Source organism: Carettochelys insculpta, chromosome 1 (assembly GCF_033958435.1).
Source record: "Carettochelys insculpta isolate YL-2023 chromosome 1, ASM3395843v1, whole genome shotgun sequence".
NCBI classification, from domain to species: domain Eukaryota; kingdom Metazoa; phylum Chordata; order Testudines; family Carettochelyidae; genus Carettochelys; species Carettochelys insculpta.
Window position 1 is genome coordinate 115,986,143 of NC_134137.1, and position 13,706 is coordinate 115,999,848.

At 46.0% G+C, this 13,706-nt stretch overlaps 1 protein-coding gene across 1 annotated transcript in view; it reads left to right on the forward strand.

Moving 5' to 3' along the window:
* Positions 1–4,473: 4,473 nt before the first annotated feature.
* MYO16 (myosin XVI) overlaps positions 4,474–13,706 on the forward strand; it is a 622,320-nt gene continuing 613,087 nt past the window's right edge. Inside the window, exon 1 of the mRNA XM_074983196.1 lies at positions 4,474–4,549. The gene's annotated coding sequence lies outside the window, so the exon portion shown is untranslated. The remainder of the gene's footprint in view (positions 4,550–13,706) is intronic.

Here is a 13,706-nt window from a genome sequence, read left to right on the forward strand (position 1 = left end):
GACCCAGTGATGTCCCTGAAGACCCCCCAGGAAGTCCTGCCTGGTGCCAGGCAGCCTCATCCTGGTCATGGCAGCGCCTCTCCTCAGCTACCTCCACCTGCCACCGGAGAGTCCCCAAGGGCTGGAGATCCACGAAGGCTGTCCCCTGGGTCTGGTGGGGGAGGCCCCATCCCAACGCTGTCAGTGCTCATGGGCACTAGCAGTCCCTGGACCCTGGGGGGCTCTCCAGGATGACGGGTGGCACCTGGCTGTCTGGGGACTCAGATGATATGGCTGTGGAAATGGGGAGGGAGGAAGAGGAAGGCCATTAGTACTGTGCCCTGGCCCATGGCCCACGGCCGACACCCCCATTCCCCCATGGGCATCAGGTCCCCATCCCCTGTCCCCAATCCATGGGTGTGGTGTCCCTGTGGGTGGCCCCATTGAGTGGTCACCCCCTCCCCCCCTGGGGTTAGGGCACGGCGCTGTTTGTGGAAGTGGGTACAGATGGGCAGTGGAGGCCGTGCCGCTGTCCTGGGGCCATGTTGTGACTGGGCTGTGGCAGGCTGGGGTCTGCCAGGAGTGTGGGGGTTCCCCAGTCATGTCTGGTGCCCATGCCCTGTGGCCTGGGGAGGGGTTCCCTGTGGGGTATGTACTGACTGTCCACTGCCGTGGTCAGGGGATGCCCCTCGGCCGGATGACTGGCTGGAGCTCTGAGAAGGGAGGTCAATGAGGAGCTCACCCTCCTCACTGGTGGACCACTCCTCGGTTGTCCTGAGGGCTGGCTCCTCTGGTGGCCCCCAGGGTGCAGGGCTGGCCTCAAGGCCGGACTCCAGCTCTGAGGCCTTCTGGGGTTCCTCAGCCGCGGTGTCAAGGAGGGCTGGAGGGTGGGGAGGAGGTGTCCTGAGGGCCCAGGATGCTCCTGAGCTTCCTGTAAAAGGGGCAAGGGACAGGGGCAGCTCCAGACTGTTTAGCCGAGTCCCAGGCCTGGGTGTAACCTTGCGCAACTCCTTTACTTTGCTCAGGGCATGATCTGGAGTGCAGGCAGGGTGACCCCAGGCGGCCAGGCCCTCAGCCAGGTGGTTGAATGCTTCTGTGTTCCCCCTCTTGCTCCCCATTACTTGGAGCACCTCCTCCTCACCTTGCAGCCCCAGCAGGTCTTGCAGCTTGGTGTCCATCCAGGAGGGGCTCTGCCGCTTCTAACTCCCCCACATCTGGATGCTTGAGGGCCCTGGGTTCCCTGGGGAGGGAGCACTGGGGGTACTCAGGAGGCTGGCTGGCTGTCATAGGTGGTGGGTGGGCAGCTTGGGGTGTTGCAGAGGGCGTGCAGGGTGAGCATATGTGGGTGCTGCTGCCTGAACGTTCTCAGCTTCCTTTCACAGGAAGTCCAGATCCTTGGTGCTTTAAGAGTTGCTGCGCGCGGTGATCATAGAGCCCCGCAGGGGCTGGATAGCACATCTCAGCCTCTCAGCTGATTGCCACCATGGAGGACCCCGCTATTTCAAAGTAGCAGGACATGGATTGTCTACACACGCCCTACTTCGACGTTCAACATTTAAGTAGGGCGTTATTCCCATCTTCGGATAGGAATAGCAATTTCGACATCTCGCCACCTAACGTCGATTTCAACTTCAAAGTTAGCGTGCAGCATGTGTAGACATGATGCATGCTACTTCAAAGTTGTGCCAGCTACTTCAAAGTAGCCGGCTGACGTAGACGCGGGCTATGTGTCAGTGGGAGAATATCTCCTGCTGACAAAGCTACCTCCACTCACTGGGAGTAGTTTAATTATGCTGAGGGAAGAGTGCTTTTCCTTTGGCATAAGGTAGCTATACAGTTATCTTACAGCAGCGCAGCAGCATCAGTACAGCTGTGCTGTTATAAACTCCAGTGTAGCCATGTTTCAACACACGGTCACAACATCTCCTAGTGTATCTGAGTAACCATGAAATTAGGATTAATCTGTTATTTCAGATGACCCGGTTTAAACAGGCATCAAAACCCTTGCATAATGAAAACAGGAACGAGAAAGTTAATGTAACTTTACACTTTGGAAAAAGAAAGTGAAGGGCAAAGAGATACTACAAGTATCTCCCAAAAGACGTTGTAATTGCGTGACGTGGTCAAAAATAGACTCGTCGTAATTGGGACTTTTTTTTTTGCTACACGTCTGTACATTGAACTAGAAAGATTCCACAGAAGTAGCAGTTCTCAACTTTTCTAGAATCCTGTACCCCTTTAAGGAGTCTAGTTTGTCTTCCATGCCCCAAGTTTCACCTAATTTAAAACCAGCTTGCTTACAAAATCAGACATAACAGTACAAATACATCACAGCCACCTTGTTACTGAATAAAGGTTACTCTCTCATTTTTACCACATAATTATAAAGTAAACAGATAGGAACTGTACTTTTATTTCAGTTTATAATATATAGAGAGCAGTACAAACAAGTCATTTTCTGTATGGAACATTTTTTTACTGAGTTCACTAGTAGTTGTTATGTAGTCTGTTGCATAACTAGGCAAATACCTAGAAGAGTTGATGCACCCCCGGAAGACCTCTGCTTACTCACAGGTTGGGCATGACTGCACTGGAGCATGAGAATACTGCTTATAGCATATAGAAATAGAAATGTATCTCTAGTGGGATTTTTTGTCATAAGTGTATATCTTTTAAGAAGTGCTGTCTCACTGGCAACAACCGTGATGTTCCCAGTGTTTCCCTTTTGTGTGGCATTGTCAGTTTGGCAGGGAATCAGCTGGTTCTTTGTTGTGCTGAACAGCAACCAGATTGTTCTATTTTGAACTGTTTTTTCCCCCTTTCCTTCAAACAGTTGATACAAAGGGGAAACAAGTGACAAGGAAGTTTGAAAAGACTCGCATCTTTATAACTTGAGCCATATATTTGAATACATTCAAGGGAAGACACTGTGTGGGGATATAGAAGTGGGTATACTGTAATCAGCACTCTCATGCTCTAGTAGTATATTTCCTAGCAGAATGTGCAGAAGTCTTCATAGATGTGGAAGGTAAGGGTACAGCAGTGCTTCAGGCCTCCCAGGCTTTGGGCAAGCCAGATCTGTGCCCCTCCCACCCCAGGGCCTGGTCACCAGCCACCCATCCCCTCTGCCTTGGGTCCTAGCCTTCCAGGTTTTCTGCTGTTGAGCCTGTTGCTGCCTGTGGGCTCCGTTGCTGGCCCTGGATCCCGCTTGGCTCATCCAGCCACCAGCCCTGCATGCAGGGCCCTGTAGGGGTCAGGGCCTATGGGGTGTGTGTGTGTGTGTGCATGAAGCTCAGCACCATTGCTCCGAAAACGGTTCCTGCATCATTGGAACTCTTGCAAACAAAGTCCCTGATTATGTGTAGTCTATTTGTGCTTCATTTGCTTTTTCCAAAGTGTTCAGTACATTAACTTTATTTCTTTTGTTTTGATTGTGCAATAGTGTTGTCACCTTACTGTACCAAGTCTCAGAGGGCTAGCAGTGTTAGTCTGTAGCATCACAAAAACAAAAAACAAAAACGAAAACAAAAACAAAAACCCCAAGATGATAATGAAGCACTGGGTCTTACTCACAAAAGCTTGTTACCTATTAAATAAAATTGTTAGTCTTTACGGTGCTACAGGGCTGCTTGTTTATTTATTTATTTATTTATTTTGCTGTTCATTTTTTACTGTACCAGCTCATTTGAAATAAAGGCTTTATCCTACTTGCCATTGTTACTTAGTGAAGTAAAAGAAGCTGGGGTAGGAGAGGTGAGGAAATGTGTATGTTTACAATGCCATCCGGTTACAAATCCACTGATGGTGAACTGTGTGAACCTTAGTTGTAGACCCTCTGTGGGCATTGAAGTGACCATGCCCTTGAGTCCTGATTGAGACAAGAACAGCGATGAACCCAAATCCAGCTTGCCTCCATTTACACTTCTACCATTGCTGATTCTGCCTCAGTGGCAGGAACAGCTGGAAACTGTCAGGCAAGGAAGACAGCAGTCATACAGCACTTTAAAGACTAAGAAAATGATTTATTAGGTGATGAGCTTTCCTGGGACAGACCCACTTCTTCAGATCAGATGAACAGGGCTACCTCTCTGTTACCCTTCAACAGGCAAAGAAGTGTGCATGTGTGTGTGTGTGAGAAAGAGAGGCCAGGAGGAACAAACAGGCGTGTGAGCAAGAGAGGGAGGAAGGAAGAACTCACAGCTTGTGTGTGTGTGTGTGTGTGTGTGTGTGTGAGTGAGCGTGTTCGAGAGAGACACAGCGAAAGCGTGGGGCCCTACTGGACACCAGCCGAGCCTCCCGCGCTCACGCCTCCTAGCTGGACCCAAGTGGAAGAGACGGGCAGGAGAGCCCAGCAGCTGTCAGCTTTGACTAAGCAGCTGTAATTAGTGGGTGGGTGTGGCTCGCTCGCGCTCTGGGCTCCGCCCACGCCCCGGTGACGCTCGGCAGGGGGACTCCTGCTGGATCGTTCTGCCTGTAAGTGTCTGATCGGCGGAGTCTGGTCCAAGCCACCGGGGCCGTCTGGAGCGTTTCCCCCAGCTGGCTGCCGGGCGGCGCAGCCCTCGTGGGAGCGGTGAGTGGGAGCGGGCGGCCTGCGGGGCTGGGCTGCCCCTTGCAGAGCCCAGGCTGCAGCAGCGCTTCTGAAGCTGCGGGGGGCTGCCCCGGGCTGGGTTTGCTGCCCTACGAGTATGCCAGTGCCTGAGCCTGGAGAGGCGGCTGGGGCTGCCCTCCTCCGTGTCCTGGGGAGACACCCCCCGCGCTGGTGAGGAGGCCGGGCTGGTGGCCACAATCGCTAGGAGAGCGATGGGGAGAGCGGAGCGCTAGCCCCCCGGGGAAGGTGCTGGAGCCTGTCTTGTGTGGGAGGGGCGCAGCGTCCTGCAGCTGGGGCAGCGTGCGCACTGGGGGTGCGGAGAGCCCTTTAACCCTCTGCAAACAAAGCCTGTGTGGGATGGCAACCGCTTCAACCCAGGGGGGCTGCAGCCCCCCCAACACATATGGGGGTGATTCTGAACACCTCCTCTGGTGACAGGCACCTGTGCCTGAGACCTCCTTGACACAAGGGAGGAAGTACCAGAGAAGTAGCTGAGTTAGTCTGTAGCTTCAAAAACAGCAAGTCCTATGGCACCTTATAGACTAACAGGTATTTTGGAGCATAAGCTTTCATGGGCAACGACTTGCTTCATCAGATGCACAAGTGGGTGTTCCAGACGAGGGTCCAAATTTTTGGGCTCATGGAAAGGAGGGAGTCCCCAAGGGGGGGGGGGGCAGAGTTGACAAACTCTGTTCAGTCATGGAGGAAGTGGCCCATTAAGCAGCGAGCAGGTCCCTGTTGTCAAAAAAGGGTGAGAAACACTTGGTCAAAGAGCAGAGGTGAGCAAACTAGTCTGGGATCTGCCCCAGATGCTTTTCCTCCAGTGATTCACTTTAATTGTAGGGAGGCCCCTTCTCTTGGGGAGTAAAGGGATGAAAGCACAACTTGAAGCAAGCCCCCCCGCCCCCCAACAGTGTAAATCAAGGACAGCCTTACTCCCAAGACAGCCTGTCAGCTACAAAAGATTGCTTTTGTTTTTCAATCCAGCCCGGGTAGGAAAGGTGCAGGCCAGTGGTGTGAGCTTGGCAATTGGCACTCCTGGGTTCTCATCCTTGCTCTAACACTTGATTTGCAGCTAAAACCTGGGGTAAGTCATTACTGTCTGCCTCAGTTTCGCTCTGTTTAAATTTGGAGTGATACCTATCTTACAGGGCTCTTGCTAATATTAGTTAATTGGCTAAAATACATAAGAAAGCACCCAGTGATACATTGACCCCAGTATCCTGTCTTCTGACAGTGGCTGGTGCCAGATGCTTCAGAGAGAATGAACAGAACAAGGCAGTTTATGAATGATTCTTCATCTGTTGTCCAGTTGCAGTTTTTCTGGCAGTCGGAGATTTAGGGACACCAGAGCCTGGGTTGAATTCAAGACTCCGTTGATTAATTTCCATTGATGAACTTACCTAATTCTTTCTTTAACAGAGTAATGCTTTCAGCCTTCAGATCCCTTGCCAATGAGTTTCACAGGTTGACTGTATACTATGTGGAAAAAGTACTCCCTTTTGTCTTGTTTAAACCTGCTGCCAGTTAATTTAGTTTGGTGACCCCTGGACTGTGTGTTATGTGAAGGGATAAATACCTCTTTCCTATTCATTTCCTCTACTTTATTTATTATTTTATAGACCTATGTCTGTCCTCAGTCATCTTTTCTAAGGCAAACAGTGCCAGGCTTTTTCATTTCTCCTCATATAGAAGTTGTTCCATATCCCAGTCATTTCTGTTGCCTTTCTCTGTAACTTTTCTAAATCTAATATATTTGTTTTTGAGATGGATGACTGGTATTCAAGGGGTGGCCATACCTTGTGTTTATATAGTGGTATTATGATCTTTTATTATTATGTGTTAGGGTTTTCTTTTTTTTTTTTTTTTGACTACCATGGTACACTGAGCAGATGTTTTCAGAGGGCAGTCTGTGTTCACTCCAAGATCTCTTTCTTGTAGTAGCACCTAATTTAGACCCTATCATTTTGTTTGTGTAGTTGGGATTATGTAGTCCAATATGTGTTACTTTACATTTATGGTTGCTGACTTTTATCTGTCATTTTATCGACCAGAGATAAGATGGGTGAGGCAATAGCTTTTATGGACCAACCTCTTCTGATGAGAGAAACAAGCCTTTGGTTTACACAGAGCTTTTCTTCTGGTCATAGTTCTATGTGGCTTAAAAGCTTGTCTTTTTCACCTTAGAAGATGGTTCAGTAAAAGATACGTAATCTGCTCCTCTTGTCTCCAATATCATGGGTCTGACACTGCATACATCATTTTGTTGCTCTGTTACCCAGTTTTATGAGATTCGTTTGTAACCCTTCACTGTCTATTTTGGACTTTAATATGAATAATTTAATGTTGTCTGCAAACTTTGTTTACTCCTTTTTCTAGATCATTTATGAGTGTGTTCAACAGCACTGGACTCAGGAGAGATTCCTGAGGAGGAACACTACAGTTTACATCTCTCCATTGTGCAAACAGGCCATTTATTTTTACCCTGCATTTCTTATCTTTGAATCAGTTATTGATCCATTTGAGGACCTTCAATTTTATCCTATGATTGCTTACTGTGTTTAAGAGCCTCTGGTGAGGGATTGTGTCAAAAGCTTTCTGAAAATCCACATACACTATATCCACAGGATCACCCCGGTCCACATGTTTGTTGACCTCATTTCTGTTTGTGAAGCATTTGGAATGTGTGAAGTATTATTTCCTTAGAGAATATATATTGTTTTGGGTTTAATTTGGGGGTTTATTACCCCCTTTTTTGTTCCTTCCCTTGTGATAGATCTGTATCCATGGTGACTTACCTTTGCTAAGGAAGGCTGAATAGGAATCCTCTCAAAGCCAATCATTGCTGCCTTGAATTTGGCCTGGGAAGGACAGTAGTCAGGTAATGAGCTAAGTAAGATAAATACTCCATGTTCCTATCCATGCTGGTACAAAAAGCAAGAACGTAGCTCAGGTAACTGGACTTGTGCGGTAGAATGAGCAGAACTCTGAACTTTGCATTGTGGTGGTAACTACAAATATTTGAGGAACACCAGTGGAAACTGAAGCGTTTGTCTTTCACTGTGTCTTGTACAGAGCCCATCCTTGCCCTCAAAGAGCACATAATCTAAATCAGTGGCCCTCACCCTTTCCAGACTACTGTACCTCTTTCAGGGATTTGATTTGTCTTGCACACTCCCAAGTTTCATGTCATTTTCAAAAAAACACGCTTGAAATCAGGCATAAAAATACACACTATTACTGAAAATTTGCCTTCTCGCTCATGTTTACTGTATAATTTTAAAATAAATGAATTGGAATATAAATAATGTACTTCCATTTCAGTGTATTTTATATTGGGTAGTATGAAAAAGTTGAACCTCTCTAGTCTGGTAACCTCGGGACCTGACTGGTTCTGAATTAGTGAATTTGCTGAGCCACAGGACGTCAATATTGTCTAGCAGCTTTACCAACACTTCCACTGCTTACTGAACTCTTAGAAGACATTTGGGGTAAATTACAGCTACATAACGGCACAGAACAGTGAGAGCCTGGACTTGTGGCTGTAAAGAAACGTTATGGGATTGCGGGAAACTTGGCCACACCCAGCATAAGTGGACATCCATCTTACTAAAATCCTATTGGACCATGGATGTTGCTGGACCAAAGAGTGCTGGACAGAAGAGATTGAACCTGTATAAAATTGTAGTTTGTACTGACTTTTTACTAGTGCTTTTTATGTAGGCTGTTGTAAAACTGGGCAAATCTTTAGATGACTTAATGTGCCCCCTGGAAGACTTTTGCACATATACTCTTGGTTGAGATCCACTGGTCTAAATAATCAAGGTAGATAAAGCAGTGGAAGGAAAATAAGCAGAGGGAAATGACTTGCCTAATGTGATATAGGAGGTGTGTGAACACAGCTGTATACTAGAACCCAGGTCTCCTGACTCCCATTCCCTTGCTTTGCCCCCCCAGGCCTTGCAGCCTCCTTCTTGGAGTCATTTTTCATTGGAGAAGTGAAAGATGACGGTTGCAAAACTGAAAGTATGTCCATTCTGTCAGTTATGTTTGAATGTGTGATTATACTTAATGTTAAACAGGAGTGCCTATAATCATCCATCTGGTCAACAGGTGGATAGAGTACCTCAAAGGTCTATAGTTTATATTGTAGCTAATCAAATATTACTTGGGTTTTCTTGAAATTAGGATATTTTACACTTGTTTGAAGCATCTACATGACCAACCCATGGCAGTGCCTCACTGTCCTTGGAAACCCCTGTTTTATTTCAGTCAAGTATGATGTTCCTTAAATTAGCTTCCCATTGTCAAAGCAGCACAGTGAAGTGAGGAGGGTGTGGTACATGCTCCTGGGAAACATATAACAGAAGAAAAGATCAGAAGGCACAGTAGGAATCCCTACGTGACATGGTTTGCAGACAAGATAAACCTCCTTAGTATGATGCCATGCCAGGAGACAAAGATTGCTTGCCGTGCTACCAAAAGCGAGGTGTGTGTGATCAAGAAGCACTTTGGAGGAGTCAGGTACCAAACGCGGCAGTACAAATTAAAAGTACCCCTACCAGTTTATGCTCCATTGTCAGTGTAGTAGACCTCAATTACATGTGCTGCATGCTATGGCATAGCTACACTGGTGAAAGAGGTATATAGTCCAAAGGTAATGAGATTATGGGGGCCCAAGCAGAGGGGCTGTTACAGGAGAGCGAGGCCTATTAGCTCCTTAGGGCAGAAGGGCAGCTGGGATGGAGGATAACTAGGGTAACCGCAAGTACGAACTATTGACAAGAGCATGCAGAAAAGCTAAAGCTGGGAGACGACTGTTTGGAAACATGGGGAGGGAGTGAGGGTGGGAGCAGAGACAGGAGATGTGCTCCTGTTTCCCCTCACTTCCCCTGAGATGGAAGGTAAAAACTTTGTCTGATTTCCACAGAGCATGGTGAGGGTAGTTAGAGACAAGGTGAGGGTTTGTCGGGGTCTGAAATGTGCCTGGGAGGGTGAATTGGGGCAGTGAGGACAGAAGTGTTGTATATAAAGCCCTCCCTTCAGTCCAGTATGATGTAGATGTAAGTTCTGTAAGTTTCAGTCATTGCTGGTTTCAAGTCCTTTAACTTTCTATAAGTTTTGAGACAGTAGCCTTGTTTTGTGGATGTAGCTTTGTTCTGTACGGTTGCTTTGTTTCATGAGCTTTTTTTTGTAGTAACTTCTGGATATATAGTGAGTGTTACAAATTAGAAAGAAATTGTTCATAAATACCATAGGTCTTGTGAAAAGGACATCCTGGATGTTACTTTTGTAAGATAAATTTCTTTCTCTGAAGTGAGCTTTCCTTTGTGTGACTTTGTGTGTGTGTGTGCAATGGAATCAGTCCCTGAAGCCAGCCCGTCTGGACAACCAACTGCCAGCAGCACCTGGATGGGGAGAAAATAATGGGAGATGGTTCCTGCAAGTGAAATAGGCCCCATCAAGAGAAGATCAGAGTCCCATCTGCTGTTAGCTGATTACTCATGGCCATACAGAGTCCTGGGACAGCGATGATGGCTTAGGGTCATTCAACAGCCTGGGACAGTGGGATTGGCCTGAAGCTTATAAAAGATGGGGGCAAAATTATAGGAGATCTCCCCCCCCCCCACTCGTTTCTTACCACACCACTCTGCTGGAGTGAATTTCGTGTGTGTGTGGGGGGTGGGGGGGAGGCTGGTCCCTTTCTCTCTCCCTAGGCCACATGGTCCTGACTGCTCCTGAGTACTAAGATGATAAAACAACAAGCTGTGTGTGTGTGTGTGTGTGTGTGTGTGTCTTTCTCAATCAACTCATTGCCCTGGATTTGTGGCTGCAGCGAGACACACTGTGCGACTCTTCATCTGTGTAAGGGTATTTGTATGGGTATGTGCTTGAAAGCTATGTCTCTCCCTCTTTTCCTTTAATCTCGTAGTGGCATTTAATTAAACCACACCAGTATAATTCTGGGGTAGTCTCTAGTGTAAATTAAGGTAGCAGAAAGGAGAGAAGTAACAGAGAGAAAGCCATGCTAGTCTATATGCTATCAAAACAAAAAAGCAGTCAAGTAGCACTTTAAAGACTAGCAAAATAGTTTATTAGGTGAGCATTCGTGGGACAGACCCACTTCTCCAGACCAGGACAGACTAGGGCTATGGTCTGGAGAAGTGGGTCTGTCCCACGAATGCTCACCTAATAAATTATTTTGTTAGTCTTTAAAGTGCTGCTTGACTGCTTTGTGTTTAGAAAGGAGCTAAAAGGACCTGGAGAGCTAATTTAATCAGGGCTGTGGCAGCAAAGGGCTGGAATGAAGGAGGCTGAGAGCTGGATCAGAACTGGAGGGGAGAAAGGGGGCCTGGAGAAGTTGGGGTCTGTAGGGGATTTCTGAGGGAGCTCAAGGAAAGCTAGGCTGGAGTTTGCACTACAAGGGTGCTGAGTGGGCCTATGGAGTAGGCAGGAGCTAGGGAACGTGAGGGCTGGATTGGGGGTCTAAGGGAAATGGCGGGAGGCAGGGGGTTAGACTGCTGCTGGAAGATTGCAGTTATTTTTAATCTAATAGGAGGCCCCTAACTTAACATCTTGTTGCACCAGGCCCTCTCCAGGTCTTGCTACATGATTGTCTTCAAGTTTTTCTAATTTGTCATCTTGTGTACTTACTCAAAACAAAGCAGCAGAAATGTAGCATTTTAAAGACTAACGAAATGATTTATTCAGTGATGAGCTTTCATGGAACAGACCCACTTCTTCAGATCAATCTCATTTCCAATACAGACTGACATATGTAAGTACAGAGGACCAAAAAGAAAAAAAATTGCAATAAAAATGGTCAAATCAAATAGGATAGAAGGCAGGGAGTGAGAGGTGGGGGGATGTTAACTGTCCTGCCTGAGATAATTACAAGCATCAAAGGAAGGAAGCAGTCTTTAATGTGTGAGGTAGTTGATGTCTCTGTTCATACCACACGTTACTATGGAAAACCTTCGCCAAAGAATACATGGACACAGAGCAGACATCAAGAAACTCAATACACATAAGCCAGTCAGTGAACACTTCAATGTCAACAACAAGTAGTCCTGTGACACCTGATAGACTAACACATATTTTGGAGCATACGCTTTCGTGGGCAAAGACCTGCTTCATCAGATGCATCTGACGAAGTAGGTCTTTGCCCACGAAAGCGTATGCTCCAAAATTATGTGTTAGTCTATAAGGTGCCACAGGACTTCTTGTTCTCAAAGATGCAAACTAACATGGCTACCGCTCTGATACTTCAATATCAGTGGGCCATTCTGTTAAAGACCCGAGACTCTCTGTCCTGCATCACAGAGAATTTAATAACAGAGTAGAGCGTGAGGTTTCTGCGTTAGCATACATATTCAAATTCGACACACTAACACGTGGTATGAACGGAGACATCAAGTACCTCGCGCGTTACAAAGACTGCTTCTCTTTCTTTGCTCATAATTATCTCAGAGAGGACAATTAATATCCCCCCCCCCCCCCGCTTCTCACTCCCTTCTTTCTATCCTATTTGATTTGACTGTTTCTTATTGCAATTTGTTTCTTTTTGGTCCTCTGTACTTATATAAGTCAGTCTGTATTGGAAATGAAATTGATCTGAAGAAGTGGGTCTGTCCCATGAAAGCTCATCACTGAATAAATCACTTTGTTAGTCTTTAAAGTGCTACAATTCTGCTGATTTGTTTTGTTGGAGTACAGACTAACATGGCTACCTCTTTGTGTACTTACTGTTAATTCGGAGGTGGTCACAGCTAATGACTGCAGAAGAATGTTGCAGCCTCTCATGAAATTAGCAATAATTAGGGATGCATTCAGTGATGCTTGGCAACATCATGTCCTCACATGTTGCTAGCAGTAGCAACCACTTGGGAGTTTTAATGTTGGGTGGCCCAGGCCTGCTAGTTAGCAGTTAATTTAATCTTGGAATTACAGGTTGCTTTACCTTTCTGAATTAAATATCAAATGGTAAAACATGTCTAGATCAGTAAGGTGAAAAGATCTTCCATGATTCTGTTGCAGATAGCAAGTTCCACTTGTGAAATAGGGTTCAATTTGTGAATTCTGACTAAGAACTAAGTACTATAGTGCCCTACATTTATACCTATTTAATTTTACTTCCCACAGAAACTTCATAGAAATCACATGAGAGTCCCAGTGTGTGCAGCCAGATATTTTATGATGATGGCCACATGGGTTAGTCTCTTTGTCAAGTATTTATTGATGCAGTTTTGGTGATGATACTCTGATTCATGTTTCACTGATGAATATGCATTCTTGGTATGTTATGAGTGCCTATGATTTTTATCCCCAAAGTTTTGGAGGTGAAAAGTTTTACATGAAACCCTGGAATTACTGGAAAACTTGTTCTTGGGTACTTTGTATGTAATAACGAACATTTTAGGGCATACAGAATAGGGCAAAATATGCTTAATTAAAAGAATAGTGCGAGGCATTATTTTTCCCCTTTTCCTGTAACAATCTATCATTGACTTTGCTAAATTGTGCTTGGTGTATTCTTACCTACTAGTACTTTTTCAGTGTTAATTTGCTTTCCTAGTTAAAACCAAGGTATGATAAACTGGAAAATATCTGTATTATATGCATAAAAATAGCATATGTTTATGATGAGTGACTGCCTATGGAATGGAATGGAATGAAATGAAAGGAGGGTTTTGGGGAGGAAACAGGAAATGAAACAATGGCAAAGGTAATAGACTTTGGGTAAATGGGATAATATACTTGGGCTTCTAGTGTGGGTGGGGCCATCCATTAGGAAGTACCTACTTTGATGGTGTAGCACCAACCATTGCTGGTTGATTGTGGGTGGAAATGAACCTGGACCCTCTGGAGCTCAGTACATGAATCAAAAGCCAGATGACTATTAGCTAAAGCCTTAGAGCAGGTCATTATTCTCTTTCTGATCTCGGTGCCGCTAGAAGGGGCACATTATACCCGGGAGGTGGCTGGATTACATATGTCCTCTAGCTCAGGAAGCACATCCTGCACAAGCCCCCACTTGTAACACCAACAGACCTGGCAGGGTTGAACCTGGAACTTTTGGGGCTAAAATCAAGATTAATTACTACATAAGTTAACTTTTAGCTGAAACTATAGCGCAGGC